Here is a 21276-nt window from a genome sequence, read left to right as displayed (position 1 = left end):
CATACTACGAAACGCTCCCCAAACTTGGCACTCACCCTCGCAGCCGACTTTTCCGACTTTCCACGACGCTCACGCTAGTGACAGCATTATTTATAGTTCGACGTCGCGCCAAAGCGAATGAGCACATTTCGCCTACGGCTTAGGCCGCCCTCCTAGTGTGGCTGCTCGGTGTCTGCAGGCAGCGAGGGTCTGCAAGCTTCCTGTGTTCGCACCTATGTCACCTGTGCTTGCTTGTCAGAGACAGACTATCGCAAAACATACAACTCACTCCATGAATTGATTGCTACGGCATCTGTTATCAGCAGTCACAACTAGCAACACCAGTAGCAGCTGACTTGCACGCAAAGAATAGGAATGTGCAGTGGGATTTACGTGAACTCGGCGCAAGCTTGTATCTTCCTAGACACATCTGCTGGCTGTGAATTATTCCACTTGCATATCAAGGAGCGCATGTAGGTGTGTTAAAAATTCTGGAGGCACTGGGAATTGATCCCAGTACCTTTCGCATACTAAGCGAGCGCTCTACCATCTGAGCTACGCCCGCCCCCCCGAAGGCTAATGGTGCTACCTACAGCCATATAGACGACACAGACCCTTGCACTCCCATTATTCAGCAGACAAACACTACTCTCTATGTATCCGTTAGGGTGTCTTTCAGGTTTCGTGCATTCTGTATCGAATCGTAATTGGCCACAATGAAAGTGGCACGTATAACGTCGAAAATAGAATTCGGACACCGCTCTGAGTAAGACCAACATGTTGTCCACACTCTAGACTTCAATGAGGTTAAGCCGCGATACCTAAGATAGATCTGCACTCGATGACACCTCGATAACAGCCGGTCCCCACACTTACATTTTGCTCTCCTTACGTCAGTATACATCATATCAGTCTGTGACGCTGGCTTTGCAACATCTTGCGTGCCTTTAGGTTCGCCGAGACCAACACTTACCATGCATTGACCACAAAAAATGGAGGCGCCGCGGCTTGAACCCTGGACCTTTCATATGCCAAGCGAACGCTCTACCAACTGAGCTACGCCCCATGCACGAGCAAACTGCGCTATTCCCCATTCTTTGCGACTCAGATGCGCACGGACACGATGGTTGGTTGGTTTGTAGTTGTAAAGGGAGCAGAGTACAAAGGCGCGGACCCGTTCATATACACAAAAGTTCCAAGTAGTTTCGATGCTCTGGTATTACAAATGCAAATTCCGTCTGTTTTTAATGTCTTAAATTGAAAGAGCCGTCACAAATTGCTCCGTTTTCACTCCTTGTCGACAATCATACAGAACCTGAGGTAACAAACACATCTCGAGCCCCATTGTGCACTCCATTATTCATGCCAACTCAGTGCCTCGCTCTTTACTACTGTGTACCAATCTTGTCGCCCAACTGCAAAACACTGGGCCACAACAAGTTTCCGCGTCTCCATTGCACTGCGCATACTACGAAACGCTCCCCAAACTTGGCACTCACCCTCGCAGCCGACTTTTCCGACTTTCCACGACGCTCACGCTAGTGACAGCATTATTTATAGTTCGACGTCGCACCAAAGCGAATGAGCACATTTCGCCTACGGCTTAGGCCGCCCTCCTAGTGTGGCTGCTCCGTGTCTGCAGGCAGCGAGGGTCTGCAAGCTTCCTGTGTTCGCACCTATGTCACCTGTGCTTGCTTGTCAGAGACAGACTATCGCAAAACATACAACTCACTCCATGAATTGATTGCTACGGCATCTGTTATCAGCAGTCACAACTAGCAACACCAGTAGCAGCTGACTGCACGCAAAGAATAGGAATGTGCAGTGGGATTTACGTGAACTCGGCGCAAGCTTGTATCTTCGTAGACACATCTGCTGCCTGCGAATTATTCCACTTGCATGGCAAGGTGCGCATGTAGGTGTGTTAAATATTCTGGAGGCACTGGGTATTGAGCCCAGTACCTCTCGCATACTAAGCGAGCGCTCTACCATCTGAGCTACGCCCGCCCCCCCGAAGGCTAATGGTGCTACATACAGCCATATAGACGACTCAGACCCTTGCACTCCCATTATTCAGCAGACAAACACTACTCTCTATGTATCCGTTAGGGTGTCTTTCAGGTTTCGTGCATTCTGTATCGAATCGTAGTTGGCCACAATGAAAGTGGCACGTATAACGTCGAAAATAGAATTCGGACACCGCTCTGAGTAAGACCAACGTGTTGTCCACCCTCTAGACTTCAATGAGGTTAAGCCGCGATACCTAAGACAGATCTGCACTAGATGACACCTCGATAACAGCCGGTCCCCACACTTACATCTTGCTCTCCTTACGTCAGTATACATCATACCAGTCTGTGACGCTGGCTTTGCAACATCTTGCGTGCCTTTAGGTTCGCCGCGACCAACACTTACCATGCACTGACCACAAAAAATGGTGGCGCCGCGGCTTGAACCCTGAACCTTTCACATGCCAAGCGAACGCTCTACCAACTGCGCTACGCCCCATACACGAGCAAACTGCGCTATTCCCCATTCTTTGCGACTCAGATGCGCACGGACACGATGGTTGGTTGGTTTGTAGCGGTGAAGGGAGCAGAGTACAAAGGCGCGGACCCGTTCATATACACAAAAGTTCCAAGTAGTTGCGATGCTCTGGTATTACAAATGCAAATTCCGTCTGTTTTTAACGTCTTAATTTGAAAGAGCCGTCACAAATTGCTCCGTTTTCACTCCTTGTCGACAATCATACAGCACCTGAGGTAACAAACACATCTCGAGCCCCATTGTGCACTCCATTATTCATGCCAACTCAGTGACTTGCTCTTTACTACTGTGTACCAATCTTGTCGTCCAACTGCAAAACACTGTGCCACAACAAGTTTTCGCGTCTCCATTGCACTGCGCATACTACGAAACGCTCCCCAAACTTGGCACTCACCCTCGCAGCCGACCTTTCCGACTTTCCACGACGCTCTCGCAACGCTCACGCTAGTGACAGCATTATTTATAGTTCGACGTCGCACCAAAGCGAATGAGCACATTTCGCCTACGGCTTAGGCCGCCCTCCTAGTGTGGCTGCTCGGTGTCTGCAGGCAGCGAGGGTCTGCAAGCTTCCTGTGTTCGCACCTATGTCACCTGTGCTTGCTTGTCAGAGACAGACTATCGCAAAACATACAACTCACTCCATGAATTGATTGCTACGGCATCTGTTATCAGCAGTCACAACTAGCAACACCAGTAGCAGCTGACTGCACCCAAAGAATAAGAATGTGCAGTGGGATTTACATGAACTCGGCGCAAGCTTGTATCTTCCTAGACACATCTGCTAGCTGTGAATTATTCCACTTTCATGGCAAGGTGCGCATGTAGGTGTGTTAAAAATTCTACAGGCACTGGGTATTGATCCCAGTTCCTCTCGCATACTAAGCGAGCGCTCTACCATCTGAGCTACGCCCGCCCCCCCGAAGCCTAATGGTGCTACATACAGCCATATAGACGACACAGACCCTTGCACTCCCATTATTCAGCAGACAAACACTACTCTCTATGTATCCGTTAGGGTGTCTTTCAGGTTTCGTGCATTCTGTATCGAATCGTAGTTGGCCACAATGAAAGTGGCACGTATAACGTCGAAAATAGAATTCGGACACCGCTCTGAGTAAGGCCAACGTGTTGTCCACCCTCTAGACTTCAATCAGGTTAAGCCGCGATACCTAAGACAAATCTGCACTCGATGACACCTCGATAACAGCCGGTCCCCACACTTACATCTTGCTCTCCTTACGTCAGTATACATCATACCAGTCTGTGACGCTGGCTTTGCAACATCTTGCGTGCCTTTAGGTTCGCCGCGACCAACACTTACCATGCACTGACCACAAAAAATGGAGGCGCCGCGGCTTGAACCCTGGACCTTTCACAAATGCGAAGCGAACGCTCTACCAACTGAGCTACGCCCCATGCAAGAGCAAACTGCGCTATTCCCCATTCTTTGCGACTCAGATGCGCACTTACACGATGGTTGGTTGGTTTGTAGCGGTGAAGGGAGCAGAGTACAAAGGCGCGGACCCGTTCATATACACAAAAGTTCCAAGTAGTTTCGATGCTCTGGTATTACAAATGCAAATTCCGTCTGTTTTTAACGTCTTAAATTGAAAGAGCCGTCACAAATTTCTCCGTTTTCACTCCTTGTCGACAATCATACAGCACCTGAGGTAACAAACACATCTCGAGCCCCATTGTGCATTCCATTATTCATGCCAGCTCAGTGCCTCGCTCTTTACTACTGTGTACCAATCTTGTCGTCCAACTGCAAAACACTGGGCCACAACAAGTTTCCGCGTCTCCATTGCACTGCGCATACTACGAAACGCTCCCCAAACTTGGCACTCACCCTCGCAGCCGACTTTTCCGACTTTCCAAACGCTCACGCTAGTGACAGCATTATTTATAGTTCGACGTCGCGCCAAAGCGAATGAGCACATTTCGCCAACGGCTTAGGCCGCCATCCTAGTGTGGCTGCTCCGTGTCTGCAGGCAGCGAGGGTCTGCAACCTTCCTGTGTTCGCACCTATGTCACCTGTGCTTGCTTGTCAGAGACAGACTATCGCACAACATACAACTCACTCCATGAATTGATTGCTACGGCATCTGTTATCAGCAGTCACAACTAGCAACACCAGTAGCAGCTGACTGCACGCAAAGAATAGGAATGTGCAGTGGGATTTACGTGAACTCGGCGCAAGCTTGTATCTTCCTAGACACATCTGCTAGCTGTGAATTATTCCACTTGCATGGCAAGGTGCGCATGTAGGTGTGTTAAAAATTCTACAGGCACTGGGTATTGATCCCAGTTCCTCTCGCATGCTAAGCGAGCGCTCTACCATCTGAGCTACGCCCGCCCCCCCGAAGACTAATGGTGCTACATACAGCCATATAGACGACACAGACCCTTGCACTCCCATTATTCAGCAGACAAACACTACTCTCTATGTATCCGTTAGGGTGTCTTTCAGGTTTCGTGCATTCTGTATCGAATCGTAGTTGGCCACAATGAAAGTGGCATGTATAACGTCGAAAATAGAATTCGGACACCGCTCTGAGTAAGGCCAACGTGTTGTCCACCCTCTAGACTTCAATCAGGTTAAGCCGCGATACCTAAGACAAATCTGCACTCGATGACACCTCGATAACAGCCGGTCCCCACACTTACATCTTGCTCTCCTTACGTCAGTATACATCATACCAGTCTGTGACGCTGGCTTTGCAACATCTTGCGTGCCTTTAGGTTCGCCGCGACCAACACTTACCATGCACTGACCTCAAAAAATGGAGGCGCCGCGGCTTGAACCCTGGACCTTTCACATGCCAAGCGAACGCTCTACCAACTGAGCTACGCCCCATGCACGAGCAAACTGCGCTATTCCCCATTCTTTGCGACTCAGATGCGCACGAACACGATGGTTGGTTGGTTTGTAGCGGTGAAGGGAGCAGAGTACAAAGGCGCGGACCCGTTCATATACACAAAAGTTCCAAGTAGTTTCGATGCTCTGGTATTACAAATGCAAATTCCGTCTGTTTTTAACGTCTTAAATTGAAAGAGCCGTCACAAATTGCTCCGTATTCACTCCTTGTCGACAATCATACAGCACCTGAGGTAACAAACACATCTCGAGCCCCATTGTGCACTCCATTATTCATGCCAACTCAGTGCCTCGCTCTTTACTACTGTGTACCAATCTTGTCGTCCAACTGCAAAAACACTGGGCCACAACAAGTTTCCGCGTCTCCATTGCACTGCGCATACTACGAAACGCTCCCCAAACTTGGCACTCACCCTCGCAGCCGACTTTTCCGACTTTCCACGAAGCTCACGCTACGCTGACGCTAGTGACAGCATTATTTATAGTTCGACGTCGCGCCAAAGCGAATGAGCACATTTCGCCTACGGCTTAGGCCGCCCTCCTAGTGTGGCTGCTCCGTGTCTGCAGGCAGCGAGGGTCTGCAAGCTTCCTGTGTTCGCACCTATGTCACCTGTGCTTGCTTGTCAGAGACAGACTATCGCACAACATACAACTCACTCCATGAATTGATTGCTACGGCATCTGTTATCAGCAGTCACAACTAGCAACACCAGTAGCAGCTGACTGCACGCAAAGAATAGGAATGTGCAGTGGGATTTACGTGAACTCGGCGAAAGCTTGTATCTTCCTAGACACATCTGCTGGCTGTGAATTATTCCACTTGCATGGCAAGGTGCGCATGTAGGTGTGTTAAAAATTCTGGAGGCACTGGGTATTGATCCCAGTACCTCTCGCATACTAAGCGAGCGATCTACCATCTGAGCTACGCCCGCCCACCCGTAGACTAATGGTGCTACATACAGCTATATAGACGAAACAGACCCTTGCACTCCCATTATTCAGCAGACAAACACTACTCTCTATGTATCCGTTAGGGTGTCTTTCAGGTTTCGTGCATTCTGTATCGAATCGTAGTTGGCCACAATGAAAGTGGCACGTATAACGTCGAAAATAGAATTCGGACACCGCTCTGAGTAAGACCAACGTGTTGTCCACCCTCTAGACTTCAATGAGGTTAAGCCGCGATACCTAAGACAGATCTGCACTCGATGACACCTCGATAACAGCCGGTCCCCACACTTACATCTTGCTCTCCTTACGTCAGTATACATCATATCAGTCTGTGACGCTGGCTTTGCAACATCTTGCGTGCCTTTAGGTTCGCCGCGACCAACACTTACCATGCACTGACCACAAAAAATGGAGGCGCCGCGGCTTCAACCCTTGACCTTTCACATGCCAAGCGAACGCTCTACCAACTGAGCTACGCCCCATGCACGAGCAAACTGCGCTATTCCCCATTCTTTGTGACTCAGATGCGCACGGACACGATGGTTGGTTGGTTTGTAGCGGTGAAGGGAGCAGAGTACAAAGGCGCGGACCCGTTCATATACACAAAAGTTCCAAGTAGTTTCGATGCTCTGGTATTACAAATGCAAATTCCGTCTGTTTTTAACGTCTTAAATTGAAAGAGCCGTCACAAATTGCTCCGTTTTCACTCCTTGTCGACAATCATACAGCACCTGAGGTAACAAAAACATCTCGAGCCCCATTGTGCACTCCATTATTCGTGCCAACTCAGTGCCTCGCTCTTTACTACTGTGTACCAATCTTGTCGTCCAACTGCAAAACACTGGGCCACAACAAGTTTCCGCGTCTCCATTGCACTGCGCATACTACGAAACGCTCCCCATACTTGGCACACACCCTCGCAGCCGACTTTTCCCTCTTTCCAAACGCTCACGCTAGTAACAGCATTATTTATAGTTCGACGTCGCGCCAAAGCGAATGAGCACATTTCGCCAACGGCTTAGGCCGCCCTCCTAGTGTGGCTGCTCCGTGTCTGCAGGCAGCGAGGGTCTGCAAGTTTCCTGTGTTCGCACCTATGTCACCTGTGCTTGCTTGTCAGAGACAGACTATCGCAAAACATACAACTCACTCCATGAATTGATTGCTACGGCATCTGTTATCAGCAGTCACAACTAGCAACACCAGTAGCAGCTGACTGCACGCAAAGAATAGGAATGTGCAGTGGGATTTACGTGAACTCGGCGCAAGCTTGTATCTTCCTAGACACATCTGCTGGCTGTGAATTATTCCACTTGCATGACAAGGTGCGCATGTAGGTGTGTTAAAAATTCTGGAGGCACTGGGTATTGACCCCAGTATCTCCCGCATACTAAGCGAGCGCTCTACCATCTGAGCTACGCCCGCCTCCCCGAAGACTAATGGTGCTACATACAGCCATATAGACGACACAGACCCTTGCACTCCCATTATTCAGCAGACAAACACTACTCTCTATGTATCCGTTAGGGTGTCTTTCAGGTTTCGTGCATTCTGTATCGAATCGTAGTTGGCCACAATGAAAGTGGCACGTATAACGTCGAAAATAGAATTCGGACACCGCTCTGAGTAAGACCAACGTGTTGTCCACCCTCTAGACTTCAATGAGGTTAAGCCGCGATACCTAAGACAGATCTGCACTCGATGACACCTCGATAACAGCCGGTCCCCACAGTTACATCTTGCTCTCCTTACGTCAGTATACATCATATCAGTCTGTGACGCTGGCAGTGCAACATCTTGCGTGCCTTTAGGTTCGCCGCGACCAACACTTACCATGCACTGACCACAAAAAATGGAGGCGCCGCGGCTTGAACCCTGGACCTTTCACATGCCAAGCGAACGCTCTACCAACTGAGCTACGCCCTATGCACGAGCAAATTGCGCTATTCCCCATTCTTTGCGACTCAGATGCGCACGGACACGATGGTGAAGGGAGCAGAGTACAAAGGCGCGGATCCGTTCATATACACAAAAGTTCCAAGTAGTTTCGATGCTCTGGTATTACAAATGCAAATTCCGTCTGTTTTTAACGTCTTAAATTGAAAGAGCCGTCACAAATTGCTCCGTTTTCACTCCTTGTCGACAATCATACAGCACCTGAGGTAACAAACACATCTCGAGCCCCATTGTGCACTCCATTATTCATGCCAACTCAATGCCTCGCTCTTTACTACTGTGTACCAATCTTGTCGTCCAACTGCAAAACACTGGGCCACAACAAGTTTCCGGTTCTCCATTGCACTCCGCATACTACGAAACGCTCCCCAAACTTGGCACTCACCCTCGCAGCCGACTTTTCCGACTTTCCAAACGCTCACGCTAGTGACAGCATTATTTATAGTTCGACGTCGCGCCAAAGCGAATGAGCACATTTCGCCAACGGCTTAGGCCTCCATCCTAGTGTGGCTGCTCGGTGTCTGCAGGCAGCGAGGGTCTGCAAGCTTCCTGTGTTCGCACCTATGTCACCTGTGCTTGCTTGTCAGAGACAGACTATCGCAAAACATACAACTCACTCCATGAATTGATTGCTACGGCATCTGTTATCAGCAGTCACAACTAGCAACACCAGTAGCAGCTGACTGCACGCAAAGAATAGGAATGTGCAGTGGGATTTACGCGAACTCGGTGCAAGCTTGTATCTTCCTAGACACATCTGCTGGCTGTGAATTATTCCACTTGCATGGCAAGGTGCGCATGTAGGTGTGTTAAAAATTCTGGAGGCACTGGGTATTAACCCCAGTACCTCTCGCATACTAAGCGAGCGCTCTACCATCTGAGCTACGCCCGCCCTCCCGAAGACAAATGGTGCTACATACAGCCATATAGACGACACAGACCCTTGCACTCCCATTATTCAGCAGACAAACACTACTGTCTATGTATCCGTTAGGGTGTCTTTCAGGTTTCGTGCATTCTGTATCAAATCGTAGTTGGCCACAATGAAAGTGGCACGTATAACGTCGAAAATAGAATTCGGACACCGCTCTGAGTAAGACCAACGTGTTGTCCACCCTCTAGACTTCAATGAGGTTAAGCCGCGATACCTAAGACAGATCTGCACTCGATGACACCTCGATAACAGCCGGTCCCCACACTTACATCTTGCTCTCCTTACGTCAGTATACATCATATCAGTCTGTGACGCTGGCTTTGCAAAATCTTGTGTGCCTTTAGGTTCGCCGCGACCAACACTTACCATGCACTGACCGCAAAAAATGGAGGCACCGCGGCTTGAACCCTGAACCTTTCACATGCCAAGCGAACGGTCTACCAACTAAGCTACGCCCCATGCACGAGCTAACTGCGCTATTCCCCATTCTTTGCAACTCAGATGCGCACGGACACGATGGTTGGTTGGTTTGTAGCGGTGAAGGGAGCAGAGTACAAAGGCGCGGACCCGTTCATATACACAAAAGTTCCAAGTAGTTTCGATGCTCTGGTATTACAAATGCAAATTCCGTCTGTTTTTAACGTCTTAAATTGAAAGAGCCGTCACAAATTCCTCCGTTTTCACTCCTTGTCGACAATCATACAGTCCCTGAGGTAACAAACACATCTCGAGCCCCATTGTGCACTCCATTATTCATGCCAACTCAGTGCCTCGCTCTTTACTACTGTGTACCAATCTTGTCGTCCAACTGCAAAACACTGGGCCATAACAAGTTTCCTCGTCTCCATTGCACTGCGCATACTACGAAACGCTCCCCAAACTTGGCGCTCACCCTCGCAGCCGACATTTCCGACTTTCCACGACGCTCACGCTAGTGACAGCATTGTTTATAGTTCGACGTCGCGCCAAAGCGAATGAGCACATTTCGCCAACGGCTTAGGCCGCCCTCCTAGTGTGGCTGCTCGGTGTCTGCAGGCAGCGAGGGTCTGCAAGCTTCCTGTGTTCGCACCTATGTCACCTGTGCTTGCTTGTCAGAGACAGACTATCGCAAAACATACAACTCACTCCATGAATTGATTGCTACGGCATCTGTTATCAGCAGTCACAACTAGCAACACCAAGGGCAGCCGACTGCACGCAAAGAATAGGAATGTGCAGTGGGATTTACGTGAACTCGGCGCAAGGCAGATCTTTCCGACATAGGCTTGAGAATCTTACGGGAACACTTGTACTGTTTCTAAATTAAGTGTAGGCGTGGGAGGAGGGTGCTTCCTGCGCACTAATAACAGCACGCTTGTCAATTGTGGATGCTAATCATTCGCTTGTATCTTCTTAGACACATCTGCTGGCTGTGAATTATTCCACTTGCATGGCAAGGTGCGCATGTAGGTGTGTTAAAAATTCTGGAGGCACTGGGTATAGATCCCAGTACCTCCCGCATACTAAGCGAGCGCTCTACCATCTGAGCTACGCCCGCCTCCCCGAAGACTAATGGTGCTACATACAGCCATATAGACGACACAGACCCTTGCACTCCCATTATTCAGCAGACAAACACTACTCTCTATGTATCCGTTAGGGTGTCTTTCAGGTTTCGTGCATTCTGTATCGAATCGTAGTTGGCCACAATGAAAGTGGCACGTATAACGTCGAAAATAGAATTCGGACACCGCTCTGAGTGAGACCAACGTGTTGTCCACCCTCTAGACTTCAATGAGGTTAAGCCGCGATACCTAAGACAGATCTGCACTCGATGACACCTCGATAACAGCCGGTCCCCACACTTACATCTTGCTCTCCTTACGTCAGTATACATCATATCAGTCTGTGACGCTGGCTTTGCAACATCTTGCGTGCCTTTAGGTTCGCCGCGACCAACACTTACCATGCACTGACCACAAAAAATGGAGGCGCCGCGGCTTGAACCCTGGACCTTTCACATGCCAAGCGAACGCTCTACCAACTGAGCTACGCCCCATGCACTAGCAAACTGCGCTATTCCCCATTCTTTGTGACTCAGATGCGCACGGACACGATGGTTGGTTGGTTTGTAGCGGTGATTGGAGAAGAGTACAAAGGCGCAGACCCGTTCATAGACACAAAACTTCCAAGTAGTTTCGATGCTCTGGTATTACAAATGCAAATTCCGTCTGTTTTTAACGTCTTAAATTGAAAGAGCCGTCACAAATTGCTCCGTTTTCACTCCTTGTCGACAATCATACAGCACCTGGGGTAACAAACACATCTCGAGCCCCATTGTGCACTCCATTATTCATGCCAACTCAGTGCCTCGCTCTTTACTACTGTGTACCAATCTTGTCGTCCAACTGCAAAACACTGGGCCACAACAAGTTTCCGCGTCTCCATTGCACTGCGCATACTACGAAACGCTCCCCAAACTTGGCACTCACCCTCGCAGCCGACTTTTCCGACTTTCCAAACGCTCACGCTAGTGACAGCATTATTTATAGTTCGACGTCGCACCAAAGCGGATGAGCACATTTCGCCTACGGCTTAGGCCGCCCTCCTAGTGAGGCTGCTCCGGGTCTGCAGGCAGCGAGGGACTGCAAGCTTCCTGTGTTCGCACCTATGTCACCTGTGATTGCTTGTCAGAGACAACCTATCGCAAAACATACAACTCACTCCATGAATTGATTGCTACGGCATCTGTTATCAGCAGTCACAACTAGCAACACCAGTAGCAGCCGACTGCACGCAAAGAATAGGAATGTGCAGTGGGATTTACGTGAACTCGGCGCGAGGCAGATCTTTCCGACATAGGCTTGAGAATCTTACGGGAACACTTCTACTGTTTCTAAATTAAGTGTAGGCGTGGGAGGAGGGTGCTTCCTGCGCACTAATAACAGCACGCTTGTCAATTGTGGATGCTAATCATTCGCTTGTATCTTCCTAGACACATCTGCTGGCTGTGAATTATTCCACTTGCATGGCAAGGTGCGCATGTAGGTGTGTTAAAAATTCTGGAGGCACTGGGTATAGATCCCAGTACCTCTCGCATACTAAGCGAGCGCTCTACCATCTGAGCTACGCCCGCCCCCCCGAAGACTAATGGTGCTACATACAGCCATATAGACGACACAGACCCTTGCACTAACATTATTCAGCAGACAAACACTACTCTCTATGTATCCGTTAGGGTGTCTTTCAGGTTTCGTGCATTCTGTATCGAATCGTAGTTGGCCACAATGAAAGTGGCACGTATAACGTCGAAAATAGAATTCGGACACCGCTCTGAGTAAGACCAACGTGTTGTCCACCCTCTAGACTTCAATGAGGTTAAGCCGCGATACCTAAGACAGATCTGCACTCGATGACACCTCGATAACAGCCGGTCCCCACACTTACATCTTGCTCTCCTTACGTCAGTATACATCATATCAGTCTGTGACGCTGGCTTTAGGTTCGCCGCGACCAACACTTACCATGCACTGACCGCAAAAAATGGTGGCGCTGCGGCTTGAACCCTGAACCTTTCACATGCCAAGCAAACGCTCTACCAACTGAGCTACGCCCCATGCACGAGCAAACTGCGCTATTCCCCATTCTTTGCAACTCAGATGCGCACGGACACGATGGTTGGTTGGTTTGTAGCGGTGACGGGAGCAGAGTACAAAGGCGCGGACCCGTTCATATACACAAAAGTTCCAAGTAGTTTCGATGCTCTGGTATTACAAATGCAAATTCTGTCTGCTTTTAACGTCTTAGATTGAAAGAGCCGTCACAAATTGCTCCGTTTTCACTCCTTGTCGACAATCATACAGCACCTGGGGTAACAAACACATCTCGAGCCCCATTGTGCACTCCATTATTCATGCCAACTCTGTGCCTCGCTCGTTACTACTGTGTACCAATCTTGTCGTCCAACTGCAAAACACTCTGCCACAACAAGTTTCCGTGTCTCCATTGCACTGCGCATACTACGAAACGCTCCCCAAACTTGGCACTCACCCTCGCAGCCGACTTTTCCGACTTTCCAAACGCTCACGCTAGTGACAGCACTATTTATAGTTCGACGTCGCGCCAAAGCGAATGAGCACATTTCGCCAATGGCTTAGGCCGCCTTCCTAGTGTGGCTGCTCCGGGTCTGCAGGCAGCGAGGGTCTGCAAGCTTCCTGTGTTCGCACCTATGTCACCTGTGCTTGCTTGTCAGAGACAGACTATCGCAAAACATACAACTCACTCCATGAATTGATTGCTACGGCATCTGTTATCAGCAGTCACAACTAGCAACACCAGTAGCAGCCGACTGCACGCAAAGAATAGGAATGTGCAGTGGGATTTACGTGAACTCGGCGCAAGCTTGTATCTTCGTAGACACATCTGCTGCCTGCGAATTATTCCACTTGCATGGCAAGGTGCGCATGTAGGTGTGTTAAATATTCTGGAGGCACTGGGTATTGAGCCCAGTACCTCTCGCATACTAAGCGAGCGCTCTACCATCTGAGCTACGCCCGCCCCCCCGAAGGCTAATGGTGCTACATACAGCCATATAGACGACTCAGACCCTTGCACTCCCATTATTCAGCAGACAAACACTACTCTCTATGTATCCGTTAGGGTGTCTTTCAGGTTTCGTGCATTCTGTATCGAATCGTAGTTGGCCACAATGAAAGTGGCACGTATAACGTCGAAAATAGAATTCGGACACCGCTCTGAGTAAGACCAACGTGTTGTCCACCCTCTAGACTTCAATGAGGTTAAGCCGCGATACCTAAGACAGATCTGCACTAGATGACACCTCGATAACAGCCGGTCCCCACACTTACATCTTGCTCTCCTTACGTCAGTATACATCATACCAGTCTGTGACGCTGGCTTTGCAACATCTTGCGTGCCTTTAGGTTCGCCGCGACCAACACTTACCATGCACTGACCACAAAAAATGGTGGCGCCGCGGCTTGAACCCTGAACCTTTCACATGCCAAGCGAACGCTCTACCAACTGCGCTACGCCCCATACACGAGCAAACTGCGCTATTCCCCATTCTTTGCGACTCAGATGCGCACGGACACGATGGTTGGTTGGTTTGTAGCGGTGAAGGGAGCAGAGTACAAAGGCGCGGACCCGTTCATATACACAAAAGTTCCAAGTAGTTGCGATGCTCTGGTATTACAAATGCAAATTCCGTCTGTTTTTAACGTCTTAATTTGAAAGAGCCGTCACAAATTGCTCCGTTTTCACTCCTTGTCGACAATCATACAGCACCTGAGGTAACAAACACATCTCGAGCCCCATTGTGCACTCCATTATTCATGCCAACTCAGTGACTTGCTCTTTACTACTGTGTACCAATCTTGTCGTCCAACTGCAAAACACTGTGCCACAACAAGTTTTCGCGTCTCCATTGCACTGCGCATACTACGAAACGCTCCCCAAACTTGGCACTCACCCTCGCAGCCGACCTTTCCGACTTTCCACGACGCTCTCGCAACGCTCACGCTAGTGACAGCATTATTTATAGTTCGACGTCGCACCAAAGCGAATGAGCACATTTCGCCTACGGCTTAGGCCGCCCTCCTAGTGTGGCTGCTCGGTGTCTGCAGGCAGCGAGGGTCTGCAAGCTTCCTGTGTTCGCACCTATGTCACCTGTGCTTGCTTGTCAGAGACAGACTATCGCAAAACATACAACTCACTCCATGAATTGATTGCTACGGCATCTGTTATCAGCAGTCACAACTAGCAACACCAGTAGCAGCTGACTGCACCCAAAGAATAAGAATGTGCAGTGGGATTTACATGAACTCGGCGCAAGCTTGTATCTTCCTAGACACATCTGCTAGCTGTGAATTATTCCACTTTCATGGCAAGGTGCGCATGTAGGTGTGTTAAAAATTCTACAGGCACTGGGTATTGATCCCAGTTCCTCTCGCATACTAAGCGAGCGCTCTACCATCTGAGCTACGCCCGCCCCCCCGAAGCCTAATGGTGCTACATACAGCCATATAGACGACACAGACCCTTGCACTCCCATTATTCAGCAGACAAACACTACTCTCTATGTATCCGTTAGGGTGTCTTTCAGGTTTCGTGCATTCTGTATCGAATCGTAGTTGGCCACAATGAAAGTGGCACGTATAACGTCGAAAATAGAATTCGGACACCGCTCTGAGTAAGGCCAACGTGTTGTCCACCCTCTAGACTTCAATCAGGTTAAGCCGCGATACCTAAGACAAATCTGCACTCGATGACACCTCGATAACAGCCGGTCCCCACACTTACATCTTGCTCTCCTTACGTCAGTATACATCATACCAGTCTGTGACGCTGGCTTTGCAACATCTTGCGTGCCTTTAGGTTCGCCGCGACCAACACTTACCATGCACTGACCACAAAAAATGGAGGCGCCGCGGCTTGAACCCTGGACCTTTCACAAATGCGAAGCGAACGCTCTACCAACTGAGCTACGCCCCATGCAAGAGCAAACTGCGCTATTCCCCATTCTTTGCGACTCAGATGCGCACTTACACGATGGTTGGTTGGTTTGTAGCGGTGAAGGGAGCAGAGTACAAAGGCGCGGACCCGTTCATATACACAAAAGTTCCAAGTAGTTTCGATGCTCTGGTATTACAAATGCAAATTCCGTCTGTTTTTAACGTCTTAAATTGAAAGAGCCGTCACAAATTTCTCCGTTTTCACTCCTTGTCGACAATCATACAGCACCTGAGGTAACAAACACATCTCGAGCCCCATTGTGCATTCCATTATTCATGCCAGCTCAGTGCCTCGCTCTTTACTACTGTGTACCAATCTTGTCGTCCAACTGCAAAACACTGGGCCACAACAAGTTTCCGCGTCTCCATTGCACTGCGCATACTACGAAACGCTCCCCAAACTTGGCACTCACCCTCGCAGCCGACTTTTCCGACTTTCCAAATGCTCACGCTAGTGACAGCATTATTTATAGTTCGACGTCGCGCCAAAGCGAATGAGCACATTTCGCCAACGGCTTAGGCCGCCATCCTAGTGTGGCTGCTCCGTGTCTGCAGGCAGCGAGGGTCTGCAACCTTCCTGTGTTCGCACCTATGTCACCTGTGCTTGCTTGTCAGAGACAGACTATCGCACAACATACAACTCACTCCATGAATTGATTGCTACGGCATCTGTTATCAGCAGTCACAACTAGCAACACCAGTAGCAGCTGACTGCACGCAAAGAATAGGAATGTGCAGTGGGATTTACGTGAACTCGGCGCAAGCTTGTATCTTCCTAGACACATCTGCTAGCTGTGAATTATTCCACTTGCATGGCAAGGTGCGCATGTAGGTGTGTTAAAAATTCTACAGGCACTGGGTATTGATCCCAGTTCCTCTCGCATGCTAAGCGAGCGCTCTACCATCTGAGCTACGCCCGCCCCCCCGAAGACTAATGGTGCTACATACAGCCATATAGACGACACAGACCCTTGCACTCCCATTATTCAGCAGACAAACACTACTCTCTATGTATCCGTTAGGGTGTCTTTCAGGTTTCGTGCATTCTGTATCGAATCGTAGTTGGCCACAGTGAAAGTGGCACGTATAACGTCGAAAATAGAATTCGGACACCGCTCTGAGTAAGGCCAACGTGTTGTCCACCCTCTAGACTTCAATCAGGTTAAGCCGCGATACCTAAGACAAATCTGCACTCGATGACACCTCGATAACAGCCGGTCCCCACACTTACATCTTGCTCTCCTTACGTCAGTATACATCATACCAGTCTGTGACGCTGGCTTTGCAACATCTTGCGTGCCTTTAGGTTCGCCGCGACCAACACTTACCATGCACTGACCTCAAAAAATGGAGGCGCCGCGGCTTGAACCCTGGACCTTTCACATGCCAAGCGAACGCTCTACCAACTGAGCTACGCCCCATGCACGAGCAAACTGCGCTATTCCCCATTCTTTGCGACTCAGATGCGCACGAACACGATGGTTGGTTGGTTTGTAGCGGTGAAGGGAGCAGAGTACAAAGGCGCGGACCCGTTCATATACACAAAAGTTCCAAGTAGTTTCGATGCTCTGGTATTACAAATGCAAATTCCGTCTGTTTTTAACGTCTTAAATTGAAAGAGCCGTCACAAATTGCTCCGTATTCACTCCTTGTCGACAATCATACAGCACCTGAGGTAACAAACACATCTCGAGCCCCATTGTGCACTCCATTATTCATGCCAACTCAGTGCCTCGCTCTTTACTACTGTGTACCAATCTTGTCGTCCAACTGCAAAAACACTGGGCCACAACAAGTTTCCGCGTCTCCATTGCACTGCGCATACTACGAAACGCTCCCCAAACTTGGCACTCACCCTCGCAGCCGACTTTTCCCTCTTTCCAAACGCTCACGCTAGTAACAGCATTATTTATAGTTCGACGTCGCGCCAAAGCGAATGAGCACATTTCGCCTACGGCTTAGGCCGCCCTCCTAGTGTGGCTGCTCCGTGTCTGGAGGCAGCGAGGGTCTGCAAGCTTTCTGTGTTCGCACCTATGTCACCTGTGCTTGCTTGTCAGAGACAGACTATCGCAAAACATACAACTCACTCCATGAATTGATTGCTACGGCATCTGTTATCAGCAGTCACAACTAGCAACACCAGTAGCAGCTGACTGCACGCAAAGAATAGGAATGTGCAGTGGGATTTACGTGAACTCGGCGCAAGCTTGTATCTTCCTAGACACATCTGCTGGCTGTGAATTATTCCACTTGCATGGCAAGGTGCGCATGTAGGTGTGTTAAAAATTCTGGAGGCACTGGGTATTGATCCCAGTACCTCTCGCATACTAAGCGAGCGCTCTACCATCTGAGCTGTGCCCGCCCCCCCGAAGACTAATGGTGCTACATACAGCCATATAGACGACACAGACCCTTGCACTCCCATTATTCAACAGTCAAACACTACTGTCTATGTATCCGTTAGGGTGTCTTTCAGGTTTCGTGCATTCTGTATCGAATCGTAGTTGGCCACAATGAAAGTGGCACGTATAACGTCGAAAATAGAATTCGGACACCGCTCTGAGTAAGACCAACGTGTTGTCCACCCTCTAGACTTCAATGAGGTTAAGCCGCAATACCTAAGACAGATCTGCACTCGATGACACCTCGATAACAGCCGGTCCCCACACTTACATCTTGCTCTCCTTACGTCAGTATACATCATACCAGTCTGTGACGCTGGCTTTGCAACATCTTGCGTGCCTTTAGGTTCGCCGCGACCAACACTTACCATGCACTGACCTCAAAAAATGGAGGCGCCGCGGCTTGAACCCTGGACCTTTCACATGCCAAGCGAACGCTCTACCAACTGAGCTACGCCCCATGCACGAGCAAACTGCGCTATTCCCCATTCTTTGCGACTCAGATGCGCACGAACACGATGGTTGGTTGGTTTGTAGCGGTGAAGGGAGCAGAGTACAAAGGCGCGGACCCGTTCATATACACAAAAGTTCCAAGTAGTTTCGATGCTCTGGTATTACAAATGCAAATTCCGTCTGTTTTTAACGTCTTAAATTGAAAGAGCCGTCACAAATTGCTCCGTATTCACTCCTTGTCGACAATCATACAGCACCTGAGGTAACAAACACATCTCGAGCCCCATTGTGCACTCCATTATTCATGCCAACTCAGTGCCTCGCTCTTTACTACTGTGTACCAATCTTGTCGTCCAACTGCAAAAACACTGGGCCACAACAAGTTTCCGCGTCTCCATTGCACTGCGCATACTACGAAACGCTCCCCAAACTTGGCACTCACCCTCGCAGCCGACTTTTCCGACTTTCCACGAAGCTCACGCTACGCTGACGCTAGTGACAGCATTATTTATAGTTCGACGTCGCGCCAAAGCGAATGAGCACATTTCGCCTACGGCTTAGGCCGCCCTCCTAGTGTGGCTGCTCCGTGTCTGCAGGCAGCGAGGGTCTGCAAGCTTCCTGTGTTCGCACCTATGTCACCTGTGCTTGCTTGTCAGAGACAGACTATCGCACAACATACAACTCACTCCATGAATTGATTGCTACGGCATCTGTTATCAGCAGTCACAACTAGCAACACCAGTAGCAGCTGACTGCACGCAAAGAATAGGAATGTGCAGTGGGATTTACGTGAACTCGGCGAAAGCTTGTATCTTCCTAGACACATCTGCTGGCTGTGAATTATTCCACTTGCATGGCAAGGTGCGCATGTAGGTGTGTTAAAAATTCTGGAGGCACTGGGTATTGATCCCAGTACCTCTCGCATACTAAGCGAGCGATCTACCATCTGAGCTACGCCCGCCCACCCGTAGACTAATGGTGCTACATACAGCTATATAGACGAAACAGACCCTTGCACTCCCATTATTCAGCAGACAAACACTACTCTCTATGTATCCGTTAGGGTGTCTTTCAGGTTTCGTGCATTCTGTATCGAATCGTAGTTGGCCACAATGAAAGTGGCACGTATAACGTCGAAAATAGAATTCGGACACCGCTCTGAGTAAGACCAACGTGTTGTCCACCCTCTAGACTTCAATGAGGTTAAGCCGCGATACCTAAGACAGATCTGCACTCGATGACACCTCGATAACAGCCGGTCCCCACACTTACATCTTGCTCTCCTTACGTCAGTATACATCATATCAGTCTGTGACGCTGGCTTTGCAACATCTTGCGTGCCTTTAGGTTCGCCGCGACCAACACTTACCATGCACTGACCACAAAAAATGGAGGCGCCGCGGCTTCAACCCTTGACCTTTCACATGCCAAGCGAACGCTCTACCAACTGAGCTACGCCCCATGCACGAGCAAACTGCGCTATTCCCCATTCTTTGTGACTCAGATGCGCACGGACACGATGGTTGGTTGGTTTGTAGCGGTGAAGGGAGCAGAGTACAAAGGCGCGGACCCGTTCATATACACAAAAGTTCCAAGTAGTTTCGATGCTCTGGTATTACAAATGCAAATTCCGTCTGTTTTTAACGTCTTAAATTGAAAGAGCCGTCACAAATTGCTCCGTTTTCACTCCTTGTCGACAATCATACAGCACCTGAGGTAACAAAAACATCTCGAGCCCCATTGTGCACTCCATTATTCGTGCCAACTCAGTGCCTCGCTCTTTACTACTGTGTACCAATCTTGTCGTCCAACTGCAAAACACTGGGCCACAACAAGTTTCCGCGTCTCCATTGCACTGCGCATACTACGAAACGCTCCCCATACTTGGCACACACCCTCGCAGCCGACTTTTCCCTCTTTCCAAACGCTCACGCTAGTAACAGCATTATTTATAGTTCGACGTCGCGCCAAAGCGAATGAGCACATTTCGCCAACGGCTTAGGCCGCCCTCCTAGTGTGGCTGCTCCGTGTCTGCAGGCAGCGAGGGTCTGCAAGTTTCCTGTGTTCGCACCTATGTCACCTGTGCTTGCTTGTCAGAGACAGACTATCGCAAAACATACAACTCACTCCATGAATTGATTGCTACGGCATCTGTTATCAGCAGTCACAACTAGCAACACCAGTAGCAGCTGACTGCACGCAAAGAATAGGAATGTGCAGTGGGATTTACGTGAACTCGGCGCAAGCTTGTATCTTCCTAGACACATCTGCTGGCTGTGAATTATTCCACTTGCATGACAAGGTGCGCATGTAGGTGTGTTAAAAATTCTGGAGGCACTGGGTATTGACCCCAGTATCTCCCGCATACTAAGCGAGCGCTCTACCATCTGAGCTACGCCCGCCTCCCCGAAGACTAATGGTGCTACATACAGCCATATAGACGACACAGACCCTTGCACTCCCATTATTCAGCAGACAAACACTACTCTCTATGTATCCGTTAGGGTGTCTTTCAGGTTTCGTGCATTCTGTATCGAATCGTAGTTGGCCACAATGAAAGTGGCACGTATAACGTCGAAAATAGAATTCGGACACCGCTCTGAGTAAGACCAACGTGTTGTCCACCCTCTAGACTTCAATGAGGTTAAGCCGCGATACCTAAGACAG

The 21276-nt window shown here is 49.4% G+C and overlaps 4 non-coding genes across 4 annotated transcripts; all 4 read right to left on the bottom strand.

Moving 5' to 3' along the window:
• Window positions 1-3366: 3366 nt before the first annotated feature.
• On the bottom strand, window positions 3367-3439 carry Trnat-agu (transfer RNA threonine (anticodon AGU)). The gene has a single exon. It is a non-coding gene; the product is annotated as a tRNA-Thr (tRNA).
• Window positions 3440-4809: 1370 nt separating this feature from the next.
• Window positions 4810-4882, bottom strand: Trnaa-agc (transfer RNA alanine (anticodon AGC)). The gene has a single exon. It is a non-coding gene; the product is annotated as a tRNA-Ala (tRNA).
• A 10276-nt stretch (window positions 4883-15158) lies between these two features.
• Trnat-agu (transfer RNA threonine (anticodon AGU)) lies at window positions 15159-15231 on the bottom strand. The gene has a single exon. It is a non-coding gene; the product is annotated as a tRNA-Thr (tRNA).
• Window positions 15232-16601: 1370 nt separating this feature from the next.
• Window positions 16602-16674, bottom strand: Trnaa-agc (transfer RNA alanine (anticodon AGC)). Its single transcript has one exon. It is a non-coding gene; the product is annotated as a tRNA-Ala (tRNA).
• Between the last annotated feature and the right edge of the window lie 4602 nt (window positions 16675-21276).

The sequence above is a fragment of the Schistocerca gregaria genome, chromosome 10 (genome assembly GCF_023897955.1).
Source record: "Schistocerca gregaria isolate iqSchGreg1 chromosome 10, iqSchGreg1.2, whole genome shotgun sequence".
Classification (NCBI taxonomy): Eukaryota; Metazoa; Arthropoda; class Insecta; order Orthoptera; family Acrididae; genus Schistocerca; species Schistocerca gregaria.
Note: the sequence above shows the minus strand (reverse complement) of the source record. Positions and strands in the feature narration are given on the sequence as shown.